This window comes from Patagioenas fasciata, unplaced genomic scaffold (assembly GCF_037038585.1).
Source record: "Patagioenas fasciata isolate bPatFas1 unplaced genomic scaffold, bPatFas1.hap1 Unplaced_3, whole genome shotgun sequence".
NCBI lineage: Eukaryota > Metazoa > Chordata > Aves > Columbiformes > Columbidae > Patagioenas > Patagioenas fasciata.
Window position 1 is genome coordinate 3,133,279 of NW_027288732.1, and position 21,759 is coordinate 3,155,037.

Consider the following 21,759-nt stretch of genomic DNA (forward strand, 5'->3'; position numbering starts at 1 on the left):
GATCACTCAGACACTTTTCCACAATCCAGTTGCTGCTTTCAGTTTCAAGGAGTTATAAGTTTTCTTGTCTTTCAGTACTCTGTCTAATTCTGTCTTTAGCCAACTCTTTTATTGTGTTTATTTTATAATTACCTTCCTATCTACAACATTTCTTGCACGGTTCTGCCTTGGAGAAGGTGAACCTCAGTGGTGGCAGTTTGTCCATGGTGTACAGTTGAGGATGTGTTTTAATCATGACTCTCATCAGTGTTATTTTGTTAGTTCAAAGGTAAAGCAAAGACCCTGTTTGCTGTGTGCAGCCAGGTCTCCAAGGAGAGCAGGTGGGAGCTGGTGCAAAGGAGCTGGCACATCCAGCTGCAGACTGCAGTGGAGAAGTCTGGTGTAAGGAAAAGGGATGCAAGGCCCAGGGGGCCAATGAGAGAAACGATGGGGTTGGGGAGGTGAGGAGCAAGGTTGTGCACACGGTGTGAGAGCTCCAGGGACAGCTTCTCCAGCCAGTCCAGACCTGCTTAGGAGAGACCCTGGATCAACATCAGATAATGCTGCAATCAGGTCTTCTGCAAACTGATAAGTAATAAAATGCACCCTTTACAATAGAAAGACATTGTTGTCAGAAGCTTTTTGAAATCATTCTCCATTATTACACCAAGAAAACTCTCTGATTAACTAGAGAAGACTGAAAGACAATTACAAGAAGAGACATGGTTTGATAGAGCTTTCTTCAGTGTAATGAGCCCCATGGTGCATTTGGTGCTGAGTCCTTGAACATTACTCATGTGCTGGGAGGAGATTGCACAAACCTTTCCAGAAGTCAAAGCCAGAAGAAAAAAGTACTAAGTACCTTGAAGTATTAATGAGTTCCACTGAGGGCAAGTACCAGCAGAGCCTCCCCAGGGACTCGTTAGAGCAGAGAATTGGAGGCCATGGTGGCAGATAAACAAAGGGAAATGTGCAGGCAGCTGAGGTGCTGAGAAAACCCTGGTTTTGTTGGGTGAAGCAGAGAGGCCAAGGCCTGACCCCCAGCCCCTGGGAAGGCAGATCCTGTCCCTCACACATTGCTCAGGGCTCTTCCTGGGCCAGGGGTATGTGGCCTGTGTGATGCTGAGTGAAGGACAATGGTGTGACAGTTCCCAGCCTTCCTGGGGGTGTGCAAGGAGGCCATGAGGTGCCCCAGTGCCTCAGGACAACATGTCTCCTCACAGGCCTTGGTGGCAGAGGCCATGGCCATAGCTAAGGGGACAAAGACTTGGGTTCTCTTGGTGACATCCAGCCTTGCCAGTGCCCTTTGCCATCTCCACCACAGGTTGTCCTACACTGTCTCACAGCTGCTTCTGTTTCCCTGCAGGCTGTAGACACCCATCTCGCTTCCTCCCCTTGCTCTCGCCCTGGTATTTCCAAACGTTGACTGATGTGTCTCCAGTCTCATGCTCTGTTCCTTGAAACACAAGGACATGGACTGATCTTATGCTCCTCCTGGATGATTTCTTGTGCCACAGCACTGCCATTTGGGTCACATTTCTCCCTCCTCATGTACAGTCTCCACGTTCCAAGCTGTGCTCTGTGGCAGTGTTTCTCTGCTGTAGAAAGGAGGACCCTGAAAAGTACTGACCTGTCAGCCTCTTACCTGTGCCTGGGAAGATCATGGAACAGATCCTCCTAGAAGCTGTGCTAAGGCACAAGGAGGACAGGGAGGTGATTTGAGACAGGCAGCACATCTCTACCAAGGGCAAGTCCTGCCTGACTAACCCAGTGGCCTTCTACGATAGAGTAACTACATCAGTGGACAAAGGAGGGGCTATGGATGCCATCTATCTGGACTTCTGTAAAGCCTTTGAAATAGTCCCTCACCACATCCTTCTCTCTACATTGGAGAGATATGGATTTGATGACTGGACTGTTCTGCGGATGAGGAACTGTCTCAGTGGTCACACCCAGAGAGTGGTGGTCAATGGCACAATGTCTGGACGGACACTGGTGACAAGTGGTGTCCTTCATGGGTCCATACTGGGATCAGTACCATTTATTATCTTCATCAGTGGCATAGTGGGATCAAGTGCATCCTCAGCAAGTTTGCAGATGACACCAAACAGAGTGGCGTTGCTGATACACCTGGGGGACAGTAGGGCATTCAGAGGGACCTGCATAAGCTGGAGAAGTGGGTTCATGTGAGTCTCCTGAGCTTCAGCAAGACCAAACGCAAGGTCCTGCATCTCCTGGGGCAACCCTGGGTATCAGTACAGGCTGGGGATGAAGGGATGGAGAGCAGCCTTGACAAGAAAGATTTGGGGAAATTGGTGGGTGAAAGACTGGACTGGAGCCATCAATGTGTGCTTGCAGCCCAGAAGGTCAAATGTATCTTGGGCTGCATCCAAAGGAGCATGACCAGCAGGTCAAGGGAGGGGATTCTGCTCCACTCTGGTGAGAGCCCACCTGGAGTCCTGCATCCAGCTCTGGAGCCCTCAGTACAGGAAAGACATGGAACTGTTGGAGAGGGTCCAGAGCAGGGTCACCAAGATGATCAGAGGGATGGAACAGCTCTGCTGGCAGGACAGGCTGGGAGAGTTGGGGTTGTTAAGCCTGGAAAAGAGAAGGCTCCTGGGAGACCTTATTCCCATGTTTCTGTACTTAAAACATGTCGATAAGAATGATGGGAACAGACTTTTTAGTGGGGCTTGTTGTGATAGGACAAGGGGTGATGGTTTTGAACTAGAAGAGGGGAGACTGAGGCCAGACATGTGGAAGACATTTTTCACAATGCGGGTGATGAAACACAACCACTGGTTGCCCAGAGAGGTGGTGGATGCCCCATCCCTGAAGAATTCCCAGGCCAGGCTGGATGGGACTCTGAGCAGCCTGATCTGCCTGAAGATGTCCCTGCCCATGGCAGGGGAGTCGGACTAGATGACTTTTGAAGCTCCCTTCCAACACTCTCTATGCTTCTATGATTCCTATCTCCAAGGAAAGCTCCACCATCTGGGAAATAGCCCTTCAAGCATAGAATCACAGGATCCTAGAACCATAAAATCATTTTATTTAGAGGAGACCATGAAGTCCAACCATAACCTAACTCTAGCACTAAACCATTTCCCAGAGAACCTTCTCTATACATCTTTTAGACACCCCCAGGAATGATGACTCAACCACTTCCCTGGGAACCCTAGTCACTGCTTCACAACCTTTTCCATGAAGAAGCGTTTCCTTATGTCCAATCTAAACCTCCCCTGGCACAACTTAAGGCCATTCCGTCTTGTCCTATCCCTCGGTACTTGGGAGAAGAGATCAACATCCTCCATGTTCCAACCTCTTTTCAGGTAGTTGTGGACACTCATAAGGTCTCCCCTCAGCCTCCTGTTCTCCAGGTTAAACATCTCCTGTTCCCTCAACTGCTCCTCATCACACTTGCTCGTCAGCCCCTCACCAACTCCGTTCCCTTCTCTGAACTTGCTCCAGAACCTCAAGGTCTTTTTTGTCATAAGGGGCTCAAAGCTGACCCCAGGACTCGAGGTGCAGACTCACCAGTCCTCAGTACATGAGAACAATCACTGCCCTAGTCCTGCTGGCCACACTATTGCTGATCCAACCAGGATACCACTGGCCCTATTTGGCCACCTGGGCACATGCTGGCTTAGGTTCAACCACTGTCAACAACAGCCCCAGGTCCTTTCCGTCCTCAACAAATTTCTAGCCGTTCTTCCCTCAGCCTGTAGCGCTGCCTGGGGTTGTTGTGACCCAAGTGCAGGACCCAGCATTTGGCCATGTTGAACCTCATACAATTGGCCTCAGCCCATCGATCCACCTGATCCAGATCTCTCTGTAGAGACTTCCTACCCTCTAGCAGGTCAACACTCCCAACAGACTTGGTGTCATCTGCAAACTTATTGAGGGTGCACGTGATCCCCTTGTCTAAATCCTTGATAAAGAAATTAAACAGAACTGGCACCAATACTGAGCCCTGGGGACACCACTCATGACCGGCCACCAACTGGATTTGGCTCCGTTCACCACAACTCCTTGGGCCCGACCCTCCAGCCAGTTCTTTATCCATCGCAGATACACCATCCAGGCCATGAGCTGCAGCTTCTCCAGGAGATGCTGTGGGAAACTGTGTCAAAGTCTTACTAAAGCTTCCCTGATCCCCTATACAGGGTGCCTTGTCATGGAGGAGATCAGGTTTGTCAAGCAGGACCTGCCTTTCTTAAACCCATGCTGCCTAGGACTGATCACCTGGTTGTCCTGTGTCTGCCACATAATGGCACTCAGGATGATACGATCCATACTATTCCCTGGGACTGAGGTCAGGTTGACAGGACTATAGTTCCCTAGATCCTTCTTATGTCCTGTCTTGTAGATGGGTGTCACTTTCACCAACTTCCAGTGAACCGGGACCGCCCCACTTAGCCAGGATTGCTGGTAGATAATGGAAAGAGGCTCAGTGATGACCTCCGCCAGCTCCCTCAGCACCCTTGGTGTATCCCATCTGGCCCCATAGACTTGTGGGTGTTCAAGTGTTGTAGCAGGTCACCAGCCATTTCCCTTGGATTTTTTGAGCTTCAATTTGCTCCCCATCCCTGTTTTCTGGCTCAGGGGGCTGCGGACCTGGAGCACAACTGTTCTGACTATTAAAGACTGAGGCAAGAAGGCCTCAGCCTTTTCCTAATCCTTGTCACTGTGTTTCCTCCTGCATCCAATAAAGGATGACGTTTCTCTTTACCTTCCTTGTGTGGATAATGTATTTATAGAAATATTATTTTTCCTTTATGGCACTGGACAGATTCAGCTCCAGTTGGGCTTTGGCCCTTCTGATTCCTTCCTGAACAGCTTCATGACATCCCTGTATATCTCCTGGCTTGCCAGACTCTCCTTCCATAGGTTTTGAATTCTTTTATTCCTGAGTTCCACCTGAAACTCTCTGTTCAGCCAGGCTGGAGTCTTTCCCTTCTGGCTTGTCTGAAGCGATGGATTAGAAAGCGGATGACAAAAATATCATGATTTATTAAAAAATAAATACCACTAACACACACACCCAGAAGTCTGGGCCTCTAATGAGTTACATTAAAACTGTTATCTGTTAGAGAGCAGTTGATGAGCACTTCAAATGCATCCCGTCATTAGTTTCCTCAAGGCATCCTTGAGCTCCTGGTTCCTCATGCTGTAGATGAGAGGGTTCACTGCTGGAGGCACCACCGAGTACAGAACAGACACCAGGTCCAGGGATGAGGAAGAAAGAGAGGGGGGCTTCAGGTGGACAAATACGGCGGTACTGACAAACAGGGAGACCACAGCCAGGTGAGGGAGGCAGGTGGAAAAGGGTTTGTGCCATCCCTGCTGAGAGGGGATCCTCAGCACGGCCCTGAAGATCTGAACATAGGACACCACAATGAACACAAAACATAAAAAAACTAAGAAGACACTGACAACAATAAGCCCAGCTTCCCTGAGGTAGGAGTGTGAGCAGGAGAGCTTGAGAATCTGGGGGATTTCACAGAAGAACTGGCCCAGGGCATTGCCCTTGCACAGTGGCAGTGAAAATGTATTGGTCGTGTGCAGCAGAGAATAGAGAAACCCAGTGGCCCAGGCAGCTGCTGCCATGTGGACACAAGCTCTGCTGCCCAGGAGGGTCCCGTAGTGCAGGGGTTTGCAGATGGCAACGTAGCGGTCATAGGACATGATGGTGAGGAGAGAATATTCTGCTGTAGCACAGAACAAGAGAAAAAAGACTTGGGCAGCACATCCTGTATAGGAGATGTTCCTGGTGTCCCAGAGGGAATTGACCATGGACTTGGGGAGAGTGGTGGAGATGGAGCCCAGGTCGAGGAGGGAGAGGTGGAGGAGGAAGAAGTACATGGGGGTGTGGAGGTGCTGGTCCCAGGCTATGGTGGTGATGATGAGGCCGTTGCCCAGGAAGGCAGCCAGGTAGATGCCCAGGAAGAGCCAGAAGTGCAAGAGCTGCAGCTCCCGTGTGTCTGTGAACGGCAGGAGGAGGAACTGGGTGATGGAGCTGCTGTTGGGCATTTGCTGGCTCTGCACATGGGGCACTGTCACAGGGCAAAACAGACAAGTAAGAGGAGACTTCTCTGAGGAAATCAAAGCCATTTCTCACACATCCTCCCCCTACTCCACACCCCCTTCTCCTTCTTCCAGACCTTCCTCCAGCTGGAGTTCATCTTTGTCAAATGGAACCAAAACATGTCTCACCCTTTCCTAAGGTCTCAGCATTCACATTGGAACCAGGACACACATGGCTCATTTCAAAAACCAAACAGCATTTTCTCTGTCACAGCAGCTTTGTGCTTATCTGTGGGGATTTCACATAACACACAGATGCTGTAGGACAGGTTTGCATCCTGGATGGAAACTCACAGCTTGGAAGGAAACCTCAGTGACACAGCCAACAGTCCTAATGTCGGCATTTGATTCAGGGAGATTCAGCTCATTCCCCATCCCCACAGACTGCATTGCCCACGGCTCCACAGAGCAGAGAAAAGCTGGGACAACTGTTCCCATGGACACACCTGCAGGAAAGGACCCACAAGGTCAGGCTGTGACTCTGCAGCTGAAACTGCCATCCCGAGAGAGCCTGACAGCAAGAACAAGATCCCAACAGCAGTGACCCAGAGCAGGGGAGCAAGAAGGACAATGCGGTGAGGGTAGGTGTGAGAGAGGCCAGGGCAGAGGCAGCCGGGCACTCAGACAGCGTCACCCTTCCCCAGCTGTGCAGCCACCTCCCAGACACCAACATTGCCGGGCAGCTGCTCTCAGCCCCTGTGCTCTGCAGAGGAACTGGAGCTCTGGCTGCACAGGAGCTGCTTCATGCCTTGGAGCCCCCGGCCCTGAGGGCAGAGGCTTTGCTGGGTGGGACAGGAGGCCAGGGGGCTGCTCACAGGAGGGATCTGCACTGCAGAGGATCACAGGGTCTTTTCTCTGTTCTCCCTCCCATAACCACTCCAGGTTTAGTTTCCTCTCATTTCTGATCATTTCCCTGCTGCCTGGAGATTGTCCCCCTGGGAGGTGTTTCCCTGTCCATGCCTCTTCCCTGTCAGTGCTCACAGACCCCATCCCACCCTCTGTGCCCTCCCCCGGCCCTACAGATCCTGCCTGTTCACAGGGCACTGCCTGGGGGCATCTTCCTGTTTGCAGGCTGGAAAACAGGACAGGTCAGACTAGTCTGATGGGTCCAGCCAAGGTGATGCAGGTGCTGTGCACAGGCAGAGGGGTGGTGAAGGGATGTTATGAGCCTTCTGGCAGATGTACTGATCACTCAGAGTTGCAGTTCAGGAGTCTCAGTGACTTGTTTAAGCATGAGAGCTCATTTTCATTTTATCCTTTCCTGCACCCCCCACTCCTTGGGAGAGGAAACTGAAAAGACAGGCGCAGGAAAGCTCCTTTTCTGTCTGGTAATCCTTGCACTGATCTTGTCCTTGAGGCATCCCCCTGGAAAAATCTTGGGGTGATCTGGAGGTGTGAGCAGTGCTGACCCACACCGCACCCTCTCCACAGCAGAAACACATTTCCTGCCCTATCGGGCTTGCTCCTTCATGTGACATCTTCTCCCCTCAGTATTGTTGGGATCTCCCCGGGCAGGCTGAGTGCTGACCCTGGCAGGCGGCAGAGTCCCTGCCCTGGCACAGCCCTGGGGTGCAGGGACCCTGCTCTGCAGGACAGCCCTGGGCACCCCTGGGAGGTCCCCCTGCAGTCACCCTCAGCAGAAGGTGCCATGATGCCCTTTCCCATTGATGGTGCTGCAGGGAAGCCCTGCTCTGGAGTGTGTTCTTCTCTACAACAGAGATACTGTGAGAAAGACCTGACAGATCCTGTAGATTGTGGGATGAATCATCTTTAGGGTCTCTCTCCAGGAAATGCAGCTGCATTGTCCTACAGCCAGAGACTTACCATGTAAGGACTGTGAAGATTTGTCTCTCAATGAGCCCTCAGCAGCGAACCACCTACATTGCCTTTCCCCTCTCTCTGCCTGGCTCCTCTGCCCTTGGTGCTGCAGGCAGAGCCCTCAGCCCTGCTGCGTTGTGCAGAGGAGCTGCTCCTGGGCAGAGCTGTCTCTCTGCAGCGCTGCCGCTTGCCAGGAGCTCCCTCTGTCCCAGGAGCCCAGCCCAGCTCAGCAGCACAGGAGCAGCCCATGATGTCCCTTTCTCTGTCCCCTCTGGGTTCCCTCCATGTGTCCCTGGGGCTCCAAGGGCACATCCCTTCAAACAGCCTCAAGTAATCAGTGATGTTGATTCTCTCTCCTCTAAACAGACACTTCTTGCCAGCATTGTGTTCTCTGTATTAAAAAATGAATCAGTATGAGAATCATATTTTCTTGTCCCATCATTAGGCAGGACACCAGGAATGTTACAGCAAATTTCTGTAAACTGTGGATGGGAAATTCTTCATTTGAATGAGTTTAAGCATCATATTCTGGTTTTATACTCCTAGGTCTAGAGAGACATTCATCAATCTTTGACCATGTCATGTCTGTGCTCTGAGGCAAAGCCTTTGCACACATGGGCTCTTGGACACTTGGTACCAGTTTCTTGTGGCAGGTCAGAGCTGGGCTGGTGCCACAGCTGGGGTGGTTCAGCCCAGATGTGAGGCAATGTCCTCAGCCAGGGACCTGACTGGGGGAGCTGGAGCTGTCAGTGCTGCAGACAGAGCTGTGACACGGGTGGAATGAACTGCCAGGCAGGGTGGCAGAAGTGAGTTCATCTGGTCTGCAAGGACAGCAGCCTCCAAGCACAGAACAGCCCAGATCAGAACTCAGTCTGGACCTGTAAGGGAGTTCAAGGGCCCATAATGAGCTGTTACTACTGCAAGAACACTTAAAGGAGAAACAAAGACAGTGTGTGGCCACTGATCAATTTAATAAGGGAAAGAGGTGAGAATCACTGTGTCCTGTTGTCCTGTATCTTCACCAGCAATGTGTCCAGGCCTCTGTGACTTGAGACAGGAATCTGGAGGACAAGCAGCATAGGATGGGGATCAAGTCAGGGGCCACTGGAACTAACACTACCCTTTCCAGTCTATGGGACAGCAGGGGCAGCATCCCAGGAGCTGAGACAGCAGGACGATGTCACAGGGAGGCCACTCTCCACCATCTTGGAAAGCTCATGGAGACTGGGGGGAGTCCCTGACCACTGGCAGCTCTCACACAGTGTGTGCACTTTTCAAAATGGCCAGTGGGTGAGCAGGGGAACTAAGGGCTGTGCCCCAGAACATGTCCACTGGGACCCCATTTCTGGGTGTCTGGAAGAGAAGGTGACGGGGTTTACCCAGGGCAGGTTGTGCCTGTCCATCCTCTTTGCTTTCAGTGAGGAAAGGACAGGGTTTGGATGTGGGCAGAGCAGGGGTGGTCTGTTACCTGGAAGTCAGCAAGGCATTCAGCGTCATCCCCTACAATGTGCTTGTGCCCAAGTTAGGATATTATGGTCTGTGTCAGTGTGCAAGTAGACGGGTAAAAGGCAATTTGGATGGTTTGGCTTAGAAGGACAATAGATAAGGGGAAAAACTTTGCATTCCTGAGGACAGTCAAGCACTGGAAGCTGTTTCCCAGCAGTGCGCATCCATTCTACATCAGAAAGTTACCACAATGTGTTTGTATAGACCCCTCACTAATCTGGTCTGACTCTGCTTTGAGGAGGAGGTTGGTCAAGACACCTCTTGAGGTGCCTTAGAGACTGAATGACAGTGTCCTTCCTTCCTTCCTTCCCCTTCATGTTTCTGATTTGGAGAAAGCTCTCAGGTTCCCTCTGATCACAGAAATAATTCGCATGAGGCGCAAGGCTGCTTTACAAGTAACCATAAACAACCCTGATCACAACGTTTGTATCCTTTTTCATTTCCTGCAATCCAGCTTCCTCTTGTTTGCTGTCCTAATACCCTTCCAGAAAGAAAACACCACCTTGTTCATCCTTTCAGAGCAGGTTGTTCAAGAGGTGTCAGCATCCATGTACAGAGTCTGCACATCAGCCAGGCAGCAAAGCCACCGTTACAGAAATGCAGACGAGGCTCTTGACCAGCTCTTGAACCCAGATATCAGCGTGACGTGTCTGCTGAGATTCCCGGGAACACCTGAACTTTAAGTGCAGAGCATGTGAGTGCTGGTTGGGTATCCTGGATTGTCTCCTGAGCCATGTGGTGCTTCTGGCTGTGAAGAGAATCAAAACCAACATTTTCACTGGGTTAATTAATTTTACAGACTGTCACACAGGGAGTTGAAGGGAGCTCAGAACTCCAGTCTCTGCTGTACTGTAAGGCTTGATACCCCATCCACAGGTACATTTTTAAATGGTCCAGATAGAGGGTGATCTTGCAAAAGTCACCCTTTGTGTCCCCAGGTGCATGGACGCTGCTCATGTGCCTCTGCAGAGAGTGGCAGAGGTTGGATCCCTTTCTCAGGAGAAACTCCTTGCTGGAAAGACACAGCTACAGGGCTGGCTCAACAAGGTTTTATTGCATTTCACTCGGCATCAGATTTGACATATTTGGTGCTTTTCTGTGATCATTTCTTCTGCACAGATGATCACAGAAGGACAACCATTTCATAAGAGTTGGTTACAAAGGCCCTGTCACGAACAAGAAATCTCACCGTGAGATCTGGAGGGAGTGAGGAAGATTATAACAAGCACCAGGAAGAACCAAGAAGCTCAAGACCTGTTCTGTAGAGCGTGAGGCCCTGAGCAGCAGTGACCGGCCATGTGTGGTGTGGGAGAGGGTCAGGAGATGTGGGGTAGAAAAGGGTGATGGCTGATGACTTCAGCAAATCCTTACAACCATGTCTGAGCCACAAGTGGAATGCGGCTGATATCTGGGGGTCAAAGAGGAATAGTAGAAAGATTGTTGTTGATTTTGGAAAGAAGGCAGGCTTTTTTGGACTAAGGATATATGGCAGTTCCATTTGCATGCTGTGGGCTTAGCTGTGCCTGGGAGATGGGGAATGGCTGCTGCTGGGGTGTTTGTGCTCAGTCATGGCCCATGAGCTGATCCTGCTCTGCTCCTCTCTTACACTGCCCACACTTGGATGGACCTCAGGACTCTTCCATGAACCTGGTGGATGCATGGACCTCCTGGAGGGATGGGTATGGATCCAAATAGAGGATTCAAGCAAGTGTGGGACTGGGACAGCTCAGGTGATTGGTGACCATTGCGAGGTGTATGAAAGAAGTTGAATGGGTTTGGGGGACCTCACAGGCATTTCCAAGTCCTCAGAAAACCAGAGCCTTGTGGTTAAAGCAACAGCATTTGGCACCAAACCCACCCCCAAAACACAAAACACTCACAGTGACCACAGGCAGAGCCTGAGAAACCTTTGACTGAAAGGGTCTCCTTTGTCTGGTCCTGGGGTCAGGGCTTGGCCATTCTGGTGATGAACAAACGTCAAGGGCTGACGTGGCACCAGAGCCACCTCCACATCACCTTTACGACTGCTGACCGTTGTCTCCAGGGACAGGGACTGCTTGTGTCAGCAATGGTCCTTCGTGGGGTCCCAAACACCCTCAGAAACTTGGGGTTTGTTTCTGCCCTTCAGGTCATGACAGGTTTGTTCATTCTTTCAGTACCTGCAGTTCAGGATCGTGGCAGCAGAGGGCTCAGTAACATCCAAAACGCCCTTTCAAGACAATGCTCTCTGCAGCACTTTCCTAAAGGCTTCAAGTCTGGTGTGGATGATTTCAGAGATTTCAGAATTGTAGCCAAACAGTCAGCATTTCCATAATAAAGAGTAATAAAACCAAATCTCTAATATTTCCGTCACCCTCCCAAAACCCTTATTTCCACAACAGCTGGTATCAACAATATCCAATGAATATTGATCTAGAGAATCTCCTGAGAACGACTGAATGTGTCAGAGAAGTGGGTGCCTAAAGCATCACTTGACCGAGGAGACAGGCCAGGACACCTCAAGAGGAGTCACACTCCTCTGTACCAAGAGGTGGGTGTTCCTGGGAATCTCAGATGCCACAGCACAGTGATACTTGTGTTCAGGGAGCTGTTCAAGTGACCCATCTCCTGTTCTGTAATGGTGTCTGAGTTTGCTCAGGTCACCCCTGACTTGAGCCCCATCCACTGCTGGGTGTTCTCCAGACTCCTGTCTTCAGGAACAAAGTCGCAGGAGACCTTGCTGGTGAAGATGGAGGCAAAGAAGCCATGAAGAACCTCAGTCCTGTCTGATTCTGCCCCTATAAAGTTCAGCAGCAAGCCCATGTTCTCCCTGTCTATTCCTTTTTTTTTTTTTGTAAGGAAGCTGTATCAGCTCATCTTGCTGCCCTCCGCCTCCCCTTTAGGTATCAAGTCCAGGGCAACTTTGGAATCATCTCTGCATCCGTGGCCAAGGTTTCTAAATTCCTCCTTTGTAGCTTCCCCTGCTTCCACCTCCTGTGTGATGCCTTTTTGCTCTGCAGCTCCATCAGTTCAGAGGAGCAGCCTCACAAGATAAATGCTTCTTTTTATGGGTACTCGGAGGGATCATTCTTGTGCTTGGAGCAGCCTGTCCTATAAGGCTGATCAGATTTCCTGAGCTCCTTCACCCTCCATGACTTTACCACATCACCACCTCTACCTGCCAAACCCCAGTATGTCAAAGTCTTCTCCTCTGGAGCCCACCAGCCTGTGCTCTGCTGCTGGCCTTCCTCCCTCCCCTCTGGTGCCTGGGACCCCACTGTGTCCTGGTCACAACAGCCAAGGTGGACACTCATGTTCACATCCCTCACCATCTCTTCCTTCTTCGTTGGTACCAGATCCAGGTGAGCATCACACTTGTTGGCCCATCAGGCAGCTCTCTTAAGCATTTGGCCCAAGATCCTTTGGACTGTTGGCAACTGCAGATTTGCCTGGCCAGTGACTGTCACGGCAATTACAGTGCCCCATAGGAACCTGCTCATTGACTGGAGACTTTCATGCGTTGCTGAAAGAAGATCTTTACAATTTCTTCTTCACGATCAATTATTTTGTAACACCCAACGCACTGTCACCCCGTGCTGGGTTTATGGCAAAGTCTTGGAACGGGGGGTGGGTGTGGGTGTGCTACAGTTGTCACCTCTCTGAGAAGACAACAGGAGTTTGACCAACGTCAGACAGAGCCCATTTCAGCTACTCCAAAATGGACCCACTCCTTGCCAAATCTGAGCCACTCATTGATGCTCGCAGCACCCCTGTGATATTGTATTTGAGAAAGGGTAAAAAACGCTGCACAACAGCAGGTGGGAGAGAGGAGGGAGGAAATGTGAGAGAAAAGCACTGCAGACACCAAGGTCATATCCCATAGGACCCAAGCAGGTCCCTCAGCAGGCCAAAGCTTGCTCTCCTGAAATCCTGCTCTTGGCCTTGTGGTCATCTCCCAGGAGCCTCAGCTCCACTTTCCCATCCCTGACTGTTCCATCCTGATCAACTCTTTGTGGTTTGTAAGCGTGAAGTCCCACAGGGCACCTCACCCCACTGACTCCTCAGTCACCTGTGTCAGGAAGATGTTGTCAATGAGCTCCAACCCCTCTTGGATGGTTGGTACCTTGCAGATATTGGGATGTCTAAGGTCTGTCATGAGGACACTGCCCTGGAAACATGAGGCTTCTTTCATTTGTCTGAAGGAGGCCTCATCTAATTCCTCTTCCTCATCACTGAGTCTGTAGCTGATGTCCAGTGACAACAACATTGCCCATGTTGTTCTGCCTTCTCATGGTGACTCCTCAACCTTCAGCTGACATTGTCTGTCGCCAGGCTGAATTTCATGGATTCCTGCTGTTCTCTCACAAGAAGGGAATCTACCCCTGTGAGTCCAAACCTCTGACATTGTGAGTAGCAGACCCCTAAGACTCCACAGTTTCTCCAGGAGAAGGAATTTGTAGTGTCCTGTAACTCCTTATCCTGTTATCTTGGGAGAGAAACCCTTATCAGGATAAACCATCTGCATGAAAATATTAACAGATGAGCAAATGGAGCTTCAGTCCAGGGTGAGTCCAGACCTTGTGAAAATCTGGTATTCAACCAGCAGAAAGCTCTGAAGTTGTACAAAGAGAAGTGACCAGTGCTGTATCAGGGTGGGACAATAACCCCATCTATCAGGACAGAGCAGGACCTGACACGCTGAGCAGTGACCCTGAGGAGAAGGGCCTGGGCACTCCAAGGTCCCCACACCAGCCCGTGGTGCACGCTCACCATGAACAAGGCAGCTGCACACGGGGCTGCATGAGGAGGAGTGTGGGGACCCAGACACCTGGAGTTCTCATCCCATTCGGTTCAGCACTGGTGTGACCCCACACACACGGGGCTGTGCCAGTGTGCGGCTTCCCAGTTTGGAGAAGCAGGGAGGAACTGGAGAGTGCAGGGCTATGCCAAGGCAGGTTCAGCACCTTGTGCACATGGTGTGGGATGCTGAGGGACCTGGGCTGCTTTGGGCCAGCAGCGCTGTGGAGGCTGCAGCAGTGCAGGAGTAGCCTGAGAGTGCCTGAAGGGTGGTTTCAGAGGTGGTGGAGGTTTCTTCCTAGTGGGAAAGAGTTTGAGAAAGAAATAATGGCCCAAAGTGCAGCTGGGGAGGTCCAGGCTGGACATGAGCAGCAAGGAATGTGACTGGAACGGCAGTGCTGTGGTGGAGCAGGTCAGCAGAGGGAGTCTGCATCAGCCCAAGGCTTTGTGCTTCAAGGAACAGCTGGGGAGGATGCAGAGATCTCAGCAAAGGAAGGAAGATGCTCAGACAAGAGCAAGGTGGGGCAGCAGGGGGGATGTCTGCAGCCTGCAGGGAAAGAGGTGCAGGAGATGCCACAGCACAGGACAGGCTGTGGTGGAGATGATCAAGGGATGTAAAGAGGCAGAAAGCCCCACCAGACATGAGCTCCTTCTCCCCTTGGCTATGGCTGTTGTCTGCACCTCTGATGCCTGTGAGGAGACACCTTGTCCTTCCAGCACAGGGGCCTCATGGCCTCCTTTCCCCAGCCAGGAACCTGGGAGGTGTGGGACCATAGTCCTGCCCTTGGCCTTGCACAGCCCCACATCACACTGTCCAGGAAGGGCCCTGGGCAACGTGGGAAGGACAGGATCTGACTTCCCAGGGCTGGGGGCCCTTTGGTTAATGAAAGACAACCAGGTTTACTCAGCATCAGAGAGACCTTCACCTTGCTATTCCTGACCTGTGATCTCTGCCTCCAGTTTTCTGCTCTAACTGACCCTGGGACAGTTTCTCAGTTGTGTGCCTCAGTCGGACCCATTAACATCACAAGAAACTCTGGAGTTTGCATCTGAGTTTGACTCCTTGAGAGGTTTCCTCAACTTGCCCTCAGGGTCTGAGGTTCATGGACTCAGGACCAAAGCCGCCAGAGGGGTCATTAAAGCGCCTTGGGCTGCTCCTGTGCTGCTGAGCTGGGCTGGGCTCCTGGGACAGAGGGAGCTCCTGGCAAGCGGCAGCGCTGCAGAGAGACAGCTCTGCCCAGGAGCAGCTCCTCTGCAAGGCGCAGCAGGGCTGAGGGCTCTGCCTGGGGATCTCAGGGAGACGAGCAAGGCAGAGAGAGATTAAAGGTGGTCAGGATTGGGAGGATGACTGAGAGCTCACTGGAGGAGGAACCTTTGCAGCCCTTGCCATGGTAAGTCTCTGGGTGCAGGGCAATGCAGCTGTAGCTCCTGGAGGCATCTCCTAAACCTGGCACAGGCACAGCTGGTGGGATCTGTAAGGAGGGGGCTCTTGTCAGGCAATGCTGAACAGCTGTGAAGCTGGGTGAGCACCCAGGGGTGCCCAGGGCTGTCCTGCAGAGCAGGGTCCCTGCACCCCAGGGCTGTGCCAGGGCAGGGACTCTGCCGCCTGCCAGAGTCAGCGCTCAGCCTGCCCAGGGAGATCCCATGGCAGCAGCTGTGGGTGGAAGGAGCGACCCCCGGCAGGGCAGGCAGTGAGTTTGTGGGGTTGGAGGGTGCTGTGTGGGTCAGGGCTGCTCACAGCTCCAGATCAACCCCACAGACATGGCAGAGGGTCCTTCTGAACAACAACATCGAGACAGAAACAGCTGCAAAGGAAGGATTCTGTACTTTCAGTTTTCCACTCTTGGTTGTCTGGGTGTACAGTGGGAGATGGGGATTTATTTATCTCTTTGGAGAAGACACTGAGACCCCAGTTCTCGTTAGGACTTGTCTGAGCTGCTCCTGAGGCCCTGTGCACACAGAGCTGCCCCTGGGCAGTGCCAGGAGGTGTGAGCAGGACAGAGCTGAGCACACAGCGGGTGGGACGGGGTCTGTGACACTGACAGGGAGGAGACCCTGGGACAGAGACACAGCTGCAGGCAGCACAGACATGGGCAGGGAGAGTTAACTGCTACCAGAAATGCTGGGGATGGGATTTAGGAACCTCTCTCAAATTCTCTGCAGCAAAGACACATTTCCCAGTGCAACCCCTGGTCTCCTCTCCTCCCCAGCAGAGCCTCTGCCCCAAAGCCACTCTTCCATGGAATTACACTGAATGAGTATTTCAGATGTCCATGTTTGCATTGAACAGATGAGACTGAGCATGCACATCATGTACATGAGGTGATATGAATCTGAGTCAGTACAAACACCGTTCCTGTGGTTCCATGAAGACCTGTGAGACAGACAGTTCATTGAGGTCATATCATGTTGGGACTAATATCCCATAGGAAACCACCGGAATGCAGCACTTGGATGTGCTTCCTTGAGCCAATCTCCTTTCCTAATGGTGTGGGACATCAAAACAAATGTAGAACATGGTGAAACAACATAGGACTGAGGTGCATCCCATTCTTTGGGAACAGGAACAGAAGGACAGAGGGATACTGTGGCTCCTGCCTCTGTGTGTAAAAGGGAAAGTGTCTGTCCCTCAATATCTCTATGTGTACACCTGACAGAACCCCAACATCTGCGTGTGTGACTTCAGGGACAAACCCCAGTGGTGCAGTGAGTTTCATCTCAGCTGCCTTGGACAGGCTTATCGCAAGTGTCCCTGTTTGCTATATCACCTTTGCCATCTCCACCACATGTTGTTCTACACAGTCCTGCATCTGCCCCTCTTGCCCTGTGGGAAATTCTGGATTGTGGTCTCAGAAGTGCCAGAGTAATCAGAGAGGATCAGAGGTCCCTCAGAAGGGCAGACGTCAAACCCATCTTCAAGAATGACAGGAAGGAGAACTGGGAGAATGACAGGCTGGTCAGCCTACATCTGTCCCTGGGAGGGTAACGAGTCACATTCTCCTGCAGCCATCTCCAGGCAGTTGTAGGACAAGGAAGGGATTGCTGAACCCAGATGGGCAGGGGAAAGAAAGGCATGTTGTGTACATGGAGTTTTGCAAGGCCCCAGACATGGTCTCCTGTGGTGGCCTTAGAGCAGCTTGGGGAGATCTGGGATGCAGATGTGGATGTTGTGATAGGTGGGAAGTTGGCTGGATGACCAAGCCCAAATATCATCAGTGGTACAAAGTCCTGTGTTTAGCCTTTTACAGGCGGCAACCCTCAGTGATGAGTACTGGGGCCAACACCGTTGAACGGCTTTATTCTCCCCCTGCATCGTGTCATGGAGCACATTTTCAGCTCCTTTGTGGACAGTGCAAAGCTGGGCAGAGGCCTAGAACAACCTCACCTGGTTGACCCTGTCTTGAGCAGCAGAGTGAGACAAGATGATGTTCAGGGCTCTCTTCAAACCTGAGTTATTCTATGATTCAATGAATCTTTACCTTGAAAAGGTGTTTGAAGACAGAATATGTAGTCCTTACCAGTTAAAAGAACAAATCCTGCCTGTAATTGCTAAACTAAAATATGTAAATCCTCTCCGTTTTGGTCGGTCTGCCCTGCTACCAAAGATAAAAGTGACTTTTAAAACACCTAAACAGAACCTGCAAAGAATTCTGTCCTTGCAGTGCAGTCACTCTGGAGTCTGCACAATTAGTTGAGTCTTGTTTTAACATCTGTCTCAAGACTGTTACATAAAGTGTCCTTTAGCTGTACTTTTCACCTTATGTGCTCATATGCATCCCTAGAATAGGAAACCGGGGTCAGCCCGGGACCCTTTCTCAACAAGCTTGCATGGTGATAAAATGATTATGTAACCAATATGCCAATGTGTAAACACTTGGCTCTTTAGGACTGCAGTGAGGGTCTGAATGTAGGGATAAGATTTTGGATATAATAGATGTTCCTTCCCTACCTGTTGTGCTGGTTTTATTCCAGCATCCAGACTTGCACAGCTCTGGAATAAACAAAATCTCATCTCTGGGTGTGGGATTGGCTTTGCACTTCAGTTAGTGAATTTGCAATTAGCAACCAGGAAGAAGGGAAAAAATCAAAAAATAAAAGAGGCAGGAGAGGACATAGAAAGGATGTCAACATTTCACATTCCCTTAAATAATGCTTCTCCACTCAGGTTTTTAGTAGGAAAAAAAATTGATCAATTTGATAAAACAAGCATGCTTTATCTAGTCAGGTCCTGGCTCATAAGGAGGGTGATGGATGGGTGTGGGATTACGAGGTCACTTGTGTCTCAGAAACTCATAATTGAGTTCAAAGACTTTGGCTGTGAAGGGGACTGTGAAGTCAGTTCTGTCTCTGGAGGTGGCAGGCCAGAAACAGGAATAGAGCTGGGAAGGTATCTCTGCCTAAGCACCTACAGGCCCTACCCAGTAAGAGGCCTTGAAGACTTGTTGTCATGTCCATCCAACCTGAGTACATGACGGGACAGCAGCAGGGACATGGTCGTGTCTGTCAGAGAAGCTGAAAGGCCAGCAGCAGCCATGGGGTTCAGAAGATCATTATGAGGTTACTTCTCTCCTCTCAGGTGAAAGACCACAAGAAATGCTGAGAACAGGTGGGGAAGCGAGATGGGTGTCTGCAGCCTGCAGGGAAAGAGGGGCAGGGGTAGGACCGTGTATAACAGCCTGTGATGGAGATGGCAAAGGGCACTGGCAAGGCTGGAAGGCACCCACAGAACCCAGGTCTCTGTCCCCTTGGCCATAGCAGTTGCCTCTGCCACTGAGGCCCAGGAGAAGTCATATTGTCCTCATGGCACTGGGGCCTCGTTGCCTCCTTGCAGCCCCATGGGGAAGCTGGAAGTTGTTGTCCCAGTGTTGTCCTTCCCTGGGCCTTGCACGCCCACATCCCACGGTCCCAGGAAAAGCCCTGAGCCATGTGTGAGGGACAGGATCCCCCTTCCCATTGCCTGCAGGTCATGGCTTCTCCTTTCTGCTCAGAAAGTAAACCAAGGGGTTTCTGAGCATCAGAGCGGAAGAGAAGACTAAATGGAGACCTCATGGTGGCTACAGCTTCTTCACAAGGTGAGAAAGAAGGGAAGGTACTGATCTCTTCTCTCTGGTGACCAATGACAGAACCCAAGGGAATGGCAGAAGATGTGACAGGGAGGGTCAGTTGGACATGAGGAAAAGGTTCTTCACCCAGGGGTGCTGGACACTGAACAGGTTCCCAGGGAGGTGTCACGGACCCAACCTGACAGTGTTCAAGAAGAGACTGGACAACGTCCTCAGACACACGGTGTGAACTGTGGGGTGTCCTGTACAGGACCAGGAGTTAGACTCCGTGATCCTTGTGGGTCCTTCCAACTCAGGACATCCTATGATTCTATGAAATACTAGGTCAAAAACCCATGTGTTCATTGTACAGATGAGTTGTAAACACACACATCATGTGCATGTCCACTGTGTGCATGTGGTGAGGTGAACCCAAGGGAGCACAAATGCTATCTGCTATTCCTTGGGGTGTCATAAATGTCAGTGGGACAGAGATGGTGTTCAGAGGTCTCTTCCAACCTGTGTTATTGTAGGATTCCATGGATCTTTTCCTTGGAGAGCTCTTTCACATCAGAATAAACAGAGGAAGAAGAGAAAAATAATAAGAGTCAGAAGCAGAGATGTAAAATGCCCCAGAGTAAATAAAGCAGCTTCTCTGAGGAACGTTTCTCCACTCAAACCCTTGATAGGAAATCTATTGGATAAATTTGATGAAAGCAGCTCACTGTTATCTGGTCACACACTGGAGCACAAGGAGGGTGGGTGATGGCTGGGTACGATGCCATGTGGTCACTTGTGTCTCAGGAGCTCATGGTCCAGTAGGAAGCCAATGGCTGTGGAGGGCACTGTGAGGTCACTTCTGCCTCTGCAGGGGACAGGCCAACAGCAGGAACATGGCTGGGAAAGGACTGTGAGGTCACACATACCAGACGAGCAATCGGGCCCAGTCAGCATGGCTTTGTGAAAGGCAGGTCCTGCTTGACCACCCTGATCTCCTTCTATGACAAGGTGACCGGCTGAGCAGATGAGGGAAAGTCTGTCGTGGGGAGTGAATCCGCCACACAGGCTGTGGGTGTTGTGTCCTTAGACTGCAGTAAAGCCTTTGACACCGTATCCCACAGCATCTCCTGGAGAAGCTGCAGCTCATGGCCTGAATGGTGTATCTGCGATGGGTATAGAACTGGCTGGAGGGCTGGGCCCAAAGAGTTGTGGTGAATGGAGCCAAATGCACTTGGCCTCCGGTCACAAGTGGTGTCCCCAGGGCTCAGTATTTGGCTCAGTTCTATTTAACCTTTATCAATAATCTTGATGAGGGGATCGAGTGCAGCCCCAGTAAGTTTGCACATGACACCAGGTTGGGTGGGAGTGTTGTTCTGCTGGTGGGTGGGAAGGCCTCACAGAGAGATCTGGACCAGCTGGATTGTTGTGCTGAGGCCAATTGCCTGAGGGCACTGGGTTCTGCACGTGGGTCACAACAACCACAGGCAGCACTACAGGCTCGAGGAAGAGAGGCTGGAAAATTGCCCGTTCCTGCTGGGCTGCTCCGGTGTGTGTAACGCGCACAGAGTATGCGGATTTCCCCTTAGATATACACCTTCTGACCCAGGTTCAGAAGTAGGAATTCAGCCAGTAATAGAGAAATTCCTGCAAATGGGGTTATTAAAGGAATGTGAGTCCAATTATAACACCCTTATGTTGCCTGTCCTCAAGCCAGATGGGTCATATTGGGTGGTTCAGGACTTAAGAGCTATAAACAAAATAGCTGAGGACCTCTACCCAGTGGTAGCAGACCCATACACCCCTCTGAGAGTATTAACACCTAATTTGACTTGGTTTATCATTTAAAAGATGCTTTCTTTTGCCTCCCTCTCCATGAAGCCAGCCAGACAATACGTGCATTTGAATGAGAAAACCCTAAAATAAATGTAAAACCCAGCTCACGTGGATGGTGTTGCCACAAAGATTCACGAACAGCCCAACAATATTTGGAAATCAGCTCGCTAAAGATTTTTAATCCTGGGAAGCTTTGTCTGATGAGGGACAGATGCTACAATATGTGGATGACGTTCTAATCGCTACTAGAACCAAGGAGACGTGCATGACCTGGACCCTATGGACCAGAAACAGCTGCAATGGAATAAGGAAGCCACACGAGCCTTTAAAGAACTTAAAAAGGCTTCAATGTCAGCCCCTGCTCTAGGACTCCCAGATATGAGTAAACCATTTTTCCTATTCTCTCACGAGAAACAGGGAATAGCCTTGGGTACATTGGCACAGGATCTCAGCCCATATCAACGAGCAGTTGCCTATTTCTCCGAACAGTTAGGCGCAACTGCGAAGAGGTGGCCTGGATGCCTGTGGGCAGTTACTGCAGTGGTACTGAATGTACAGGAGGCCTGGAGATTTACCATGGGTCAGAAAATGACTGTGCTAGTATCCCACACAGTGTCTAACAAGATGGTGTAGAAATTACCGTCACTAACGTTGTCAACCCAGCTTCTTTCCTCAGTGGTAATTTTGGAGAACCAGTTCATCATGACTGCCTGGAGAC